At 47.4% G+C, this 15,087-nt stretch overlaps 1 pseudogene; it reads left to right on the top strand.

Annotated features, from left to right (window-relative positions):
• The first annotated feature begins 1,675 nt into the window (after positions 1-1,675).
• Positions 1,676-2,520, top strand: LOC147737907 (protein-L-histidine N-pros-methyltransferase pseudogene; annotated as a pseudogene).
• Positions 2,521-15,087: the final 12,567 nt, after the last annotated feature.

Here is a 15,087-nt window from a genome sequence, read left to right as displayed (position 1 = left end):
CTAAGTCACTGGCTAACTCTCTCACTCTCACTAACTAAATCTCACTCTCTCTCGATAACTCAATAACTCTCTTTCACTAACTAACTCACTCGCTAACTCTCTCACTCTCTCTCTCACTAACTCAATAACTCTTTCTCACTAAGTCACTCGCTAACTCTCTCACTCTCACTAACTAAATCTCACTCTCTCTCACTAACTCAATAACTCTCTCTCATTAAGTCACTCGCTAACTCTCTCACTCTCACTAACTCTCTCACTAATTGTATCACTCTTACTAACTCTCTCAATTTCTCACTATCTCTCACTAATTAACTCACTAAATCTATCACTCTCACTAACTAAGTAACCTTCACTCTCCTGTTATTTATACCACCCCTTTCACAATAAACACCATAAAAAGCAACGATTAGAACAGGCAGATACAAGTTGCCAGCATTCAAACATAAAAAAACCTCAAATCATTACTTCTAATTATTAGTTTTTTATCATCTTCATTTTGTATCATAACTAAACTAACAAAAATGCTTCTCACACTTCTTTATTATAACATTTCAGCATACTGCAGACTTCTGCACAACACAGCTTAAAAACAAACACAAACTCAATATCTCTGCCTTAACACTTATTAGTTCCCAAAGGCAAGACCCATTGGCTATGCCAATGCTTGTTTTGTTTATTTCAGCAGCATTACTTCTAGTGGGTCTTCTAGTGTCACTTTTTGTCACTAATAAATTAGCTTCACACATTCCCTTTATTGCTGGATTTTGAGACTCTTCTCAGCCTGCATCAAGAGCACAAGTCACCAAGGGGTTGCTGCAGGAACCTTGCTGGCACTGGAGGGGGCGTGCCTAAGCACCAGCATTTGCATACCCAGAAGCCTCTGTGGCAAACTCCCGATTCATTACTACAGGCGACACAGGCGTTTGTTTAATAGGAGAAGGAGCTCCTGTAGCTGTGCACACAAAGGCATTCATGGGAGCGACTGACACCTCACCGGTGTAAAGTCACCCTACTAGTAGTAAGTTATATTTGTTATCGTGATTGCGCGAACATTTCACTACTGCATGTTTTATTCAAATTTGCGCTTTCGCTGTTCACGCGCACTTCGAGGGGCCGTGAGAAGCGGAGCTTTCATTAATTTTTTGAGGGTTTCTGAACAAGAAACCTCGTGCTTTGGTAAAATGTGAGTTTCCTGGGACGATTGGGCCTCCTCGGCCGCTGAGGAGAGGTGGATCCCGCAGGCGCCACCGGAAGGCGTCACATGGTCACGTGACGCAGTACGAGGCTCCTGCGCGAGGAAGTGGGGAGGTGCAACGCTCCCTCCTGTCGCTAGAGGTCAGGAGGCTCGAAGGAAAGAGTCAGAGCATCATTCCTAATCTGCATAACCACAATCCTGTGCGCGCCTCATAATGCTGCTTTACTTTCATATAAAAGCAGGGCTCTTTGTGGCATTTGAAACGATAAAGAGCAGAGATTTAAGAACGAAGAGGCCAGAGTATCAGCCCTCTAGTGGGAAGGCAGGAACCGTAGTTAAGCACACTACTTTTCTAAGGGAAGTTAATAGGTAATTTGCTTCTTGAGTGAGTATCAATGGCATGATGTGTAAGTTCCGTGCAATGGGGCAGCCTGGCTGCCTGCTCGGGATGCCGTCCTGCTCATGCCCTTCATTGAACAGATGAATTTGTCCCTGTGCTGGCTGCTCGGCTATGTTTTATCGCTGCCGGCCCTGATTGGATGTGGACCGGCCAGCACCTGAGGAGCCCGCTAACCCGGTCCATGTGCATGAATATGATGAACCACAGCGAAGCCACCTACTGGAAGGAGAACCAGGAGTGGTATGTTTGTGATACAGGAAAATGATGTGAATCTCTACGACCAGTCTATGTCCAGAGTTTCCTCGAGCATCGAAAAACCCCGCTGGCTGTCCATACAACTATATCACTCTTTCATGTCATCTGTTTATAGCATGTTTCTTGCTAGGACTTCAATCAATGGGTTGCTTGGAAGAGGCTCAATGTTTGTGTTTCAAAGACTTCTTCAAATAAACCCAGACTGGAAATCTTACAGGCTTCTTGACTTAGGAGCCGGAGATGGAGAAGTTACGAAAGTCATGAGCCCTCATTTCGAAGAAATCTACGTAACAGAGATGTCGCAAACTATGATACTATGATGAAAAAAAGTACAGGGTACTTGAAATAGACGAATGGCAGAACACAGGATTCCAATATGATGCAATCAGCTGCTTGGATCTTCTCGATCGCTGCGATCGACCTGTGACTTTATTGAAAGAAATCCGAAATGTACTGGAGCCAACTAGGGGCCGAGGCATTCTTGCACTGGCTCTTCCCTTTCACCCACATGTGGAAAATGATCTACCGCAAGCTGGAGACAGAACACCACCCACATGTGAGGCACCTGAAACAGCAGAGGATGAAGATGCGGATGAAGCAGTGCTCTCATTCACTTGCACGTGGGTCATCTCCAAATTCAAGTGGAAAGTGGGAGGGGACTTGGGGGTGATCCTTTTAAGCAAACATGTCACCATTTCAAAGGCCAAAATAAAGATGTGTTTCCTCTTAGTGTGGCTGAAGGACATTGTTTTATACGGAATATTCAAACCCAAGAATCGTCGGGGCATATTATCAAGGGGGTTTATCTCCGCTTTTTTGGCTTTAAAAGCCAAGAAAGCGGAGATAAAATTATCTCCCTATTACCAAGCTGTCGCTAACACCAGTTAGCGACAGCTAGTAGGAGATAGCGACCATCTTGGGCCCCACTTTGCATGTCAGTGATATTTATCACTAATGAGATGCAAAGTGGGCGTGCCAAGATGTTAGAGACTGAAAACAGTCGCTAACATCGCTATCTCCTATTACCAACCTTTGGAGATATTCGCGCTAAGCGGGAATATCTCCAAAAGCTAACACCTGCCCTGAGCAGTTCTTAGCCATGTTATCCAATGGGAGGTGGATAACATGGCTAAGAGCATTTGCTCGATAATGCATGAATATCGCTGACTTTTCAGCGATATTCATGCATTTCGGCCGTTTTTTATCGCATTTGCGATAAACCTTGTTAATAGCAAGGTTTATCTGCGATAAAAATCGCCGATGTGCGGCGATAATTTTTGTCTCTAAACAAGTTAGAGACAAAAATTATCGCTAGTTGTTGGTAATATGCCCCGTCATTTTTATCAGCTCGCACCCCGACAGTGCAGACTGCGCTCCCGACAATAGTCGACATATTTTTTATACTTAACTGCACTATAGACCGTAACCAAACAGAATCAATACAGTTGATACAGTGTGACCGATTGCTTTTTCTTTCTTTTTTTTTTATTATGGAAAACAAGTGAAGACTGGCACTTACTTCAAAGCATTGTTGAATATATAGCGTTTTGGCAAATGTTCTTCCATGTTACAAAGTAGTATTTCTGATCTTCATTATCAAGCACATGTTTTTAATTATGGCAATAAATGTTTTGGAGACGAGAAAAAAAAAAAAATTGTATCCATTTAGGAATGTTTGGGAGCGGCCGCCTCGCAATTCACTGGGCAATAAAAACAACAACAGAAAAGTGGGGAAGAAGGGATGGAAATCAATTGACCCCGCTCCACGTCTGCTGGAAAGCGTATTTCAGAGATCTGGGGGCAAATTTACAATAACTGCTCCATCCCTTTACATTCGCAGGGGTGCGCCAGTTATTGTGCGCCACGGCTTCGCCACCATGAATGCGCCGCCACGGGGCAAAAACGGCACAGATGCGTGACGCATCTGTGACGCATCTGTGCCGTAAACGCGGCTCATTGCTGGAGTTGCGTCGCAAGCGTGACGCAGCTCGAGCAATGCTCTGGGTGCCCTGTCTGTCCAATGCTGCGTCAATCCTTACGCCTGCTTCAAGCAGGCGCAGGGTTTTGACGCAGCATGGACGTAAAAGTGACTCAGTATTTCACTCAGCCACTTTTAGGAGGCGTTCCTGCACCAGAACGACCCCCTGCGCCTGAACGGCTCCTTCTGGCGCAGGGCTTTACAATGTGACGCATCTCCCAGATGCTTCACGTTGTAAATACCCCGCACCATGATGCATCTTTTGCGCCGCCGCTGTGTCACAAAAGTGACGCAACGGCGGCGTAAAAGAGGCGCAAGGGGCTTGTAAATCTGCCCCTTACTCTGCAAGGTGGAAATGTAACTTTTTTTGTATAAATGAGGAGGCATATAATCAAGGGCTTATCGCCAAGCTAGCAGCCAAAGTAGCGTGCTAACATCCGATATCACCAATTTCCCTGCAATAGCAATCGCAAAAAGCTTCGCCAAAGATGAAAACCGTCAAATTGCTAATGAGATGCAGAGTAGGCGTTCCCGTGCAAAAAGACGTGACAACACCACTTCTTAACATTCTCAACGACCAGCCAAATCCGCCATAAGAACACAAAACATGTGATAAGGTGCGATAGCAGCAGGAATTTAACACCTGCTCTTACCTGGTGTAATGTCAGACGACAACCTGAACAAGACAGGGAGTGAGAGAGAGAGAGAAAGAGGGAGAGAGGGAGAGAGAAAGAGAGGGAGAGAGAGAAAGAGAGGGAGAGGGAGAGAGAAAGAGAGAGAGAAAGAGCGAGACAGGGAGAGAAAGAGGGAGAGAGACAAAGAGAAAGAGGGAGAGAGGAAGAGAGAAAGAGAGGGAGAGAGAGAAAGAGAGGGAGAGGGAGAGAGAGAGAGAGAGAAAGAGGGAGAGAGAAAGAGAGGAAGAGAGAGAAAGAGGGAGAGAGAGAAAGAGAGGGAGAGAGAGCCAACACTGAGGACCCAGGCCTCACTGCTCACCTGCTACCATCGGTGTGTGTCCAACCACGTGCCGGTTTAGACTGCAGTCCACCAGGTCCCTTATCTGAAACAGAGTCCAGAGTCATGAATGGCAGAGTCCATACAGTTGCACACGCCATCATCGCTTGCCCGCCCCTGCGCACACTGGCTGCTGCACCCCAGCCCCTCCCACCGCCCAGCGATAATTGCACGCCCTTGCGCATCCAGGCCTCACTGCTCACCTTCCGACACCGGCGGGTGTCCAAGAGGGCCCACCACGCGCCGGTGCAAGCTTCAAGCCTGGGGCCCGTGCCCATGGCAGCCTCAGCATCATGCACCCCGCACCACAGGCCACCAGGTCACACACTTGAGTCTGGGTCTTGATTTCGCAATGGCAGAGATCATATCAGTGCACACGGCATCATCGCAGGCTGCACACCTGCTCAGCCCTTTAGGTCCCACTACCTCTGTTTGCCCTAGAGGCCTTGCCACGTGGCAGTAGACCCGCACTGCCCGCTGGCTCAGGCCTACACTGCAGTCCAGCAGGGCTCACCAAATCCTTACCAGTCCAGACCGCCAGGATGGGGTATCATCGCAGGATGCACACCCGCTTAGCTCTTTAGGTGCCCCTACCTCAGTGCACTGAAAGTCACCATCCCGAAGCAGTGTGCCTGTGCCAGCCGCAGTGTATCCAGTGCCACCAAGTCTGTGCCCCACAAGTCATGGACCCTTTATGATTGAGTCTCGTGGTGCGGACACCATCATGTCACCTCCGGCACTAGGGAATGTGATGTGGTAGGGCCCTAGTCCCTCATGCATAAATAATAACCACACGGATACGCCCAGATAGAGAGTGGAAATGGTGTCCAGCACGTGTGCCCTGCCCTTTTAATTGGCAGGGTCACATGTCCTGTGAAGCATGTCCCGAATGGGCGTGGTGTGGTTGTTAACTAGCCATGAGGGAGTGGCTGTGACATGCTGACAACTAGACCTGTGATCAGCAGATCCCTACAGGGAAGACCTGGGACATGAAGCGTTGTCGCCACGCCTGTGGGCGTAAGAGGAGTGGGCTGGCTTGGCGTATGCCAGTCCAACGCAAGGGTGTGAACAATGACCCCGGGGCTCTGGGCGTGATTCCATCCTGGGCTGAACAAGGAAGTAATAAATGTGTGTATCTCTGTTTTAGTGTCGCGCCACCCGGACCGCAATTGGCCATGTATCTCCCTGTGACCCAAGTCCCACAACATAAGCAACATGGACGTAAGGGGGAACTACTGACCCTACATTCATCCATACTTCCACACGTGAAAGATCATAGACATGACACATCTGTGTGAATGTGAATGTTTAATGCACATTCAGTGGAGTGTTGCAGCTGGAGCAGTACAGTGCGATGCTAACCCCACTGTACATTGATGGCCCGGGGAGGGCCAGCAGAGTCATTTAGGAAATGACAAGTTCATCAGAAGAGAAAGAGTACAGTCCGCAGTCTGAATGCTGTGTCATTGGTGACCAAACAGAATATGGCAGTCCATGTCGAGGTCCAAGGTGAGTGTCGCAGAGTGTATCGGGGGACAGTGGAAGGTGATGATGCAGAGGGCAGAACCAAGCACAAACCAGCCATATGGCGGAGATGAATGCTCCTGCGTCCTGCTTACCACGAAGGCAGATTCATCCGCATCTTCATCCTCTGCTGTTTCAGGTGCCTCACATGTGGGTGGTGCTCTGTCTGTCTCAAGCACTGGGTGGCAGTGATACCTCAGGGGCTGGAGGTGGAATGTCTGCCACACTGTGTGGCACAGACACTTCAGGGGGCGGAGATGTGGATGTAGTCGTAGCAGCAGCATATATCATCGCAAGGCCTTGAGGCAGCAATGTCATGAGGAGGGTGTTTAGGGCAATGAGGATCCCAGATACCTCTCGCTGGTGTGCAGCCATGGCAGCCGCTCTTTCCCCCTGCGTCCGCTTCATGGTCTCCATTATCCTCCGCATGTGTGCCAACTCCCGGTTGACATCGCTAGAGCCACTCTGACTAGACAGTTGTTCTTGTCTCTGAGTCAGGACTCCAGCAATGTCAGCCATGGATCATTGGAGGACATGGAGCAGACTGGGGGTGTCCGTTAGGGACTGTGAGTGGTCCCTGATGGGACTTAGATACCCACGTATGGCATCTAGTATGGCTGTCATGCGGTCGAACCCCGCCCGCACCTGTTCAGCCAGTTTCTCCTGGCACCCCAATACACGGCGTTGGAAGGCCAGGTGTTCTTCGTGGGGGTCCTGGGAGGCAGCCGTGGTGCCGCCTGCTGAGTGGTCTGTGCAGGGGGTGGGGTCTCCTAGATGCAGCTGGGCTGCCCTGCTCCTGGAGGTGGGGTGCGGAGGCTGTCAATGAACTCTTGGATGGCGTCGATGTCGAAGGATTGGTGGCCCTCTTCATCATCAGAGAAGAGAGGTTCTGCCTGCTCTGCAGAGGTGTTGGTTTTCCCTCTGCAATGTGAAGGGGAGATGTAGTTTAACATTGTGTTCACATGTATGTTGATGCATGTTGATGTGCTCTGCATGTTATGTGTTTGTGCTGCATTTTGGGATAGTCACCCCTGCAGCTCTGATTTTGCTGCCCCTTATCCTTTTCATGCGGTGTGCCTTTCACTTCTGTGCTTATACAGTGCTGAGATGTTGCAGACTTGGGTACATTGGTCTCTTGATGGGAGTTGGGGGTCTGGGACATGGTTTGTCTGCAGATGTGCTATACTTAGTTGTGCATTTGTGCCATTGTGCCCATCTCTAACGTCCCCCCAGTCCCTGGTTGTTACTCATCCTGGTGCTGTTGTGTCAGGTCATGTTGAGCGGTGTCCGGTCCCCCAACTCCTGCCACCGTCTCCCCACTGATGACGGTGGACACCATTTCCTCCATCTCGTCCAGCTCCTCCTGTGGCGTTGGACTCCCAACTCCAGCCTGCATTGCTGCCTTCTGGTTGTTAGCGAGTTTCTGCTGGGTTTTGCGCTTCACATTCTTCCAGCGCCTCTTAACCTCTTCCATTGTCCTCTTCAGCACTCCGACTGCATTCACCTTGTCCACGATGGACTGCCATATTACATTTTTTGTTGCCAATGACGCAGTGGAGGTGAAAAACTGTTGTTGATGGTGTTCTACCACCTCCGTTATCAGAATCCTGTTTGCCTGCGGACTGAACTGCGTCTTCCTCTTCTTCTTGTCCTTGGCCTTCCCTGACCTGAGATCCCAGGCTGGTCCTCCGGGGGGCTTGTGGGGCTCTGGTTTTCCTCTGTACTTGCTCCGGCTACCTCGATAGTGCTTCGCTGATGTTTTGCTTTCGTTTGTATGTTTTTTTCTACTTTTATAGTGATTTTTCCCACCTGCCGTGTGTGACTTGCAGGCCCGGTGAAGATTATTGCTGATTTATTTATCGCGGTTGAACCCATCGCAACTTCATTTGCATTGGGGTTTACATTTTTATCGCCGTCCTGGTGACTTTATCGCGGACATTTTACGCGTTATCGGGAGCATATCGCATGTAATCGCCGTGTTGGAAATAGAACGTTAACACAGAGTTATTTTCCCATGAAGGACGGCGATATGAAACATTGCGATAACCGATTTCGCCGATGATTATCACACGTTTTTGAGAAGATCCCCCTGAGATGCGAAGAGATAAGCCCTTTACCAAGAAAATGGACGAGGACATGAAGTGGGCTGGACAAATGGAAGACCTACCTAACCCAACTGATAGAGTACCAAAGCGAGTGACTATCATGAACGCAGCCAACGTGGATGCAGAGGACAGAGGCAGGAGGGACCTACCTCTGGCTCTAATGAAGATAATGAATGAATACAGTAAACAAATGCACGGCTCGAACTGGGCTCCCCTGCTGCACCTCGGTTAGACAACATAAAGTATGCACTCTTCACACTCTTACAACTCTCAGAGTTTCAAGATTTATTGCCAGTCACTTAAGGAAAGAACATTTTACTTTAACATTTGATCTACGCCCGGCCTTTAAAGTGTAAGAGGTTAAAGTGTGCAAAACATGTTGGCAGAAGAATCAGTGGATGTCCTTAGCAGACTAACACCAGCTGGACAGGGTATGGAAAGGAACAATGTGCATGCACAGAAAGACCTGAAGCGTGTGTTGCTGCCCCACTGACATCCCTGAGTGCACGCACAAATAGCTACAAAGACTGGGCTTCATTTATGAGGCTGTGCGTCACTTTTACGCCACCGGTGCGTCACTTATTGTGACGCACCACTGGCGTCATTAGTAGATTCACACACACTGAGCTTTGGAGATTCAGGAGTGATCCACCGACTGCCAGTGGCTAGGATTTTCTGGATTAAAATGGATAAAAACTAATGTCAGATATTACACCTTTAGATAACAGAAGCGCTTCCGACGCCATTAATTAAATGCTGTTCAGGGTTTAGTATGTCAATTAGGGATGGACTGAACTGGGACGCCAATGGCACAGAACTGGATGGTGCCTCGGGCCCCAACTGTGCCACATATCACTTTGAAAAATGCATTTTTGTGCATTTTCAATGCATGTGCAAATTACCATCAACTTGAAGTTGAAGGTAATCAGCGTTTTTTAAATGCACAGTTCGCATTTAGGCTACGTGCATCGGCATTAGGGAATGTCCTGAATGCATTCGCCATATAGGTAATTTCAAAAAATTGCAATTACCTAATTTGCAAATACAAAGCCTTTCATGCTTCAGAAAAGTCCTTTTTGCCCTCGCGAGGGCAAAGATGCTTGATGCATGTGGCTCTTGATCTTCTAAAGCTATAACTCTGGGGTTTGACCTGTGTGATTTCCGACATGTCCATTGAGAGTGTTTTAAGTAGCATCAAAGGTAAATATACACAACATGATGTTCAGAAAAGCAGTAAACTGAATGTTTTCATATGTGCTTGAAGTGAAATTCCCAAAACGTGTGCACAGAAAATAACAAGAGACAAAAAGGGGTTCCAAATCCCCAAATAGCAAAGAAAGCTTTGGGGATTTGTGGCTAGGTTAACAATAAAACACTTTAAAAAATAAGCTCTTCGTAAGGAAGAAAGAAAGGAAAGAGGATAAAGGCATTCAAGCAGCATGCACGGCGCTGCTCGATCCAGAGACAATACTCCATGGGAGTTAACTTGACCCTACCAGGTAGGTCGCTCCCCCTCCGCACAGCACCGCCTGTGTGTCCCTGCCCCAGCCACAGCTGCTGAGGAAGTTGGAGGCCCTCCTCAACCCGCAGGCTACCACCTGTGCCTCATTTCTGGTGGCCAGTGGTAGGTCATAGGTTTCTTCATCTCTGCTATTTTTCCGCTATTTATTGTATTGTATTGTATTTACTGTATTGCCTTTAATATCATTTTTTTGTGTGCCTGTGAATGCTGTTCTCTTTCTTCCCCTGCTGCCGGTACTTGATCTGCACTTCTTCTTCAAAAACCAAATCAATGATGATAATGATTCTGAGAAAGATGTCAATACTGGCTTAAGATCTAAATCCACCTTTCTCCCACCCACACATGCGGTACTCCCACAGGTAGCCACATTTGAGCAGGCGGTGAAAGATGTCATTGAAAAGTCTGGACTTCTCCTAAGAGTGGTTATAGCAACCTTTCAGGAGTAGAAAAACAAGCATTAAGAGCCCTCACACAAGATCCCTCGATAGTCATAAAACCCGCTGACAAGGGTGGTTCCATCGTGATACAGGCTGTAGATACCTATAGGACGGAATGCTTAGGACAACTGAGCAACACTAGATCTTATCGACCACTGGCGACTGATCCTACCACCAGATTGTCGAACGAGATCAAGACTCTGGTGGAAGAGGCTTTGGCAGAAGGCTGGATAACTCCCTTAGAATCACAATTTCTGCAGACACAACAGCCCACCATGCCTTATTTTTACACCTTGCCGAAGGTGCATAAGCCCCACAGGCCACCACCTGGGAGGCCGATCATTTCTGGCCAGGGATCACTACTTGAGCCACTCTCTGCTTTTGTGGATCATTTCTTAAGACCCATAGTACACACTATGCCCACGTACCTGAAAGATACCACGGACGTATTGAGAGCAATTCCAACTATAGAATACCATCAGGAGACAGACTATCTGGTCTCTATGGATGTCGAATCCTTATACACCTCAATCCCCCAGGATGAGACCTTGGATACCATCAGGTCCATCCTGGAAGGGCGAGATCTCGACTCTATCACTCCGGTCCCCTTTATAATGGCCCTAGCAACCATTGCCATGAAAGACAATTACTTCAGGTTTGAAGACACAATCTACCTCCAAACCTCGGGCACTAGCATGGGGAGCATTTTTGCTCCTTCCCTGGCTAACCTGTACGTTCACATGTTCGAACAGTCATCTGTGTTAACAACATCTAACCCCTTTTTCACATCTATAGTATGGTGGAAGCGCTACATAGATGATGTGCTGGTGGTATGGAGAGGTGACCTAGACTCAGTCCTACGCTTCCATGAGTGGTTGAACTCTCAGAACAGATTCCTGCGGTTCACCATTGAGATAAGCAAAGAGAGTATTGCATTCCTGGAACTCTCCATTTATGTCACCCCAACTGGCCTGGAAAGTGAACTCTTCCGTAAACCCATGGCAAGGAACTCGCTTCTATTGTACGAGAGCCAGCACCCTAAATCTCTGCGTGACAACTTATCGTTTGGTCAGTTTCTCCGCCTACGGCGAAACTGCTCCACCCTGGAGACCTTCTCACACCACGCAGCTAATTTGTCAGACCAACTGGTAGAGAGACACTACCCCAAGAAACTTATCAAGCGCTCTCTCAAGCGTGCTATGAATAATAACCAGGAGGCACTTTTAGAGCCCCGGATTGCAAAGCCCCCCTTGGACCGTCTGACCTTTGTAAGCACATTTAACAGCAGGTCCAATTGTGTCCAGAATACCATCAGACGACATTGGCATATCTTGAACTGCACCAATGAGAAAATCGAATATCCTCTATTCACTTTTAAACGTTCAAGCAACCTACGTGACCAACTAGTACATACGCGCCCCAAAGAGTCACCTAAAAGAGAGATTGGGACACTATTGGACCTTCCAGCAGTGACTGGACATCACCCGTGTGGGGCTTGCTCGGTCTGTCCTCAGACATGTAATACAACCAGTATCGATATTGGTACCACCCAGCCATGGGAGCTAAGACACTTCACTAATTGTAATAGTATCAACCTTATCTATCAACTGACTTGCCCATGCAATGAAAGGTACATAGGGATGACCACAAGAAAGGTCCGCACTCGGATGCTGGAACACAAAAGCACCTTTCGGTGTAAGAAAACTGTCTCCAAATTAACTAAACATTTCATACAGACTATTCTTGAAAAACCTTTCATTCCCACCCACGTAAGTGATATATCAAGATTGTTGTTCATTAAGGAACAACAATGGGTTTACAAACTACATACAGACATCGAGGGTTGAATGATGAGATTCCTTGGTTTAGCCTTCAGTAATTCCATCTCTGTAAGGAAACCATTGCTGTTGACTTCTGTCTGAACTAAATTTACAATGCACAGAGGTATCTGGTCAACCTGGCAGCAGATATAAGTTGGATCTTGTACATAGCATTGGGCCACTACATAAAAACGGGTTACATATATACCTATCATTGTTTGACTGCCCTCTTTTGTAGCTGGATACACAACCAGCAGTGTCTCCTTTTTCTGTATGGATGATTTACCCGACAGATGACCAAATTGTGCTGCTACTTTCTTGGCTAGGTACTACTGGTGACTTTACTACATTTACCTTATTATACTTCGTTGTATCTGGTAGCTGGGGGACCATGCATCTGTTGGGCGTGACCACTCGCGCTTACCTCAGTTGCCTTCTGTTCCTTACGTGATTTGTGGTTGACAGTTTGTCTGCTGTACTTTTAGAACTACTTTTTTCATTGAAGTGATGTCACTTTGTAGTTCTTCAAATTTCTATACAAGAGCCATGATTTTTAATATTATAATGTCAAGAATTGTTGGGGTACACTTGTTGTATTCATTGAGTTTTATGTAACTTTCAAAAATAATCCTAGCCTTGAGACCCGCGCTACGTTGTGCCCCCTCGTTCTGCGCCCCCGCGACCTAAGGAACTACAGACGTCCATGTTATGACGTCATTTTGTAGTCCCGCTAGTATCGTGAGAGGACGCGTCTCTCTGCTAGCCCGAGCTACCGGCTCGGTTTAGTTGTTCCCTTTTCTTTTGCGCTAAGGAATTACAACTCTGAATGCATGGGCAATATCTATGGCGTCTCCAGGTAGGGTTGCTCAGCCTAATATACTGTTCGTTTTACAACTATAAAACAAGGCGTTTTTTTCGATGACTAACCTATACTGATTGACTACATATGGATGCTTTGGACCAGTCTTAAAGGCTGTACCTGTCCTGTTCGTTGCCTCCCCCTGACTCAGTGCCGGCCAGAGGCAACGACGGACAGGTAAGCCACTTGTATGGTCAATCCCTTTGTTTTCTAATAAGTGTTTTTTAAAACATTTTGCAAGCAGGTTAACCTCTCTCGCTGGACATTCATTATAAAGGGCTATTTTACCTAAAATCTAACTATGGCCTGTTGAACTCAGCACCACATCATAGCTGCTATATTGGAAGTGAAGTGGTCTGTGCCTTGGAGTATTGATCCTTGGGTACTGGACTATGATAGGTAGTGAGGTCTGGGAGTAAGCTGCATGATAAACCTGTGCCATGTATATATAAGACAGAGCAGGATAGACTTATATATTCTCTCTGCTGTATTTAAGGTCAGGTTGTTTTACTTCTGCAGAGCGGGGTCTTACATGTCCTGAGCCAGGTCCAGGAGAGGTGAGGTCTGTTCCCCGGGCAATCTGGTGAGTAGATAATGTCCTTGCAGTGTAATATTTTGGACATGCGATCTTTTACAATTAATCCTTACAGCGGGGTCACTGTGTGTTTTTTCTACTGTAGATGTAACTTATACACCAGGTGTCACTGAGGAGAGTTAACAGACGTCGGAAATATATCCTTTGCTGTTATAGAATGATACTCACAATTGTTTTTTGACATTTTTGCTTTGGCACATTATTTGCATTATATGCAGTAGCATTACTTTTGAGAATAGAGGCCCTGAAGAAAGCCTGGGTCCCTTTTTCCCATTAGGCTGAAACATGTTGGCCCCTTTGCAGATATTTGGTTAAACTGCTATGATATTGCGCTGTTCTTGTTTTTAACAGGAAGAGACCTTCCCTATTAAAAATTTCCTCTCTAGGCTCTCTATCCTATTTTAATTCACCACTCTTTATTTTCTGCACTGCACCAGATTCCATCAGATCAATACCACATGGTCCAACAGTGATTGTGGGTCGGAACCCCTATCCACCACAGGGTACAATCTTTGTCTCAATGATCCAGAGACACACGACACTAAGGACGACCAAATGATAACATTGATCATCACAAGTCTTTGATGGGAATCCTATAAAAGGTTTTTTTGATCTACAATCACTGGTGGCCCCCTGCTTTAGGTTTTTCGTGTCCTGTCAGAACTAGTTAGTCTTGACTCTAACCAGATGTATTATGTGAGACGTCGGGTTAAGTAAATAGGATTTTCCACGATACTGTCCTGTAGAGATCCCTAGGTTTTCTTGTTGTTTGGTACTTGATCTGTGAAATTTTTTCCTTCTGTTCGCCTCGATGTCCCAGTGTCTCTCTGCCCGGTTTTACCTTCTGTACCCCTCGCTGTCTCTGTGTCTCTCTGGCCGTCTTTGTCTTTTGTTCCTTAAGCTGCCCCTGTAACCCTCTGCCCTTTTTTGCCTTCTGTTCCATTTGTTGCCCCTGCATTTCCGTGCCCTTTTACCTTCTGTTTCACTCGTTGCCCCTCTATTTTGTGCCCTTTGCCTTCCGTTCCCTTAGTCGCCCCTCACCGCTCCCGCCGCTGCGTCCCCTGCAGCCCGCCCCCTGACAGACCCCACCTCCTGCCTCCCAGCTTCTCCTCCCTCCCACCTCGCCATATATGCTGGCCGCTGCCCTGTGAGGAGAACGACCCTTGACCCTACCAGATAGGTCAACCAAGAACACCATCAACATCTCGACCAGCACCGATGACACTCTCAGCACCGCCAAACACATGCATTTCCAGAACCACACAGACCCCAACTCCACCCTCAGAGGCCCCCTCGTCTACCGACCCCCACGACTCCGCCCCCAGTTCAGCGACTCCATCGCCGACTTTATCAGCACGCACACCCTGACCTCCTCTGACTACATCC

The sequence above is a fragment of the Lissotriton vulgaris genome, chromosome 1_1 (genome assembly GCF_964263255.1).
Source record: "Lissotriton vulgaris chromosome 1_1, aLisVul1.2, whole genome shotgun sequence".
In the NCBI taxonomy this organism is placed as follows: domain Eukaryota; kingdom Metazoa; phylum Chordata; class Amphibia; order Caudata; family Salamandridae; genus Lissotriton; species Lissotriton vulgaris.
This window is presented reverse-complemented; position numbering and strand designations above follow the sequence as displayed.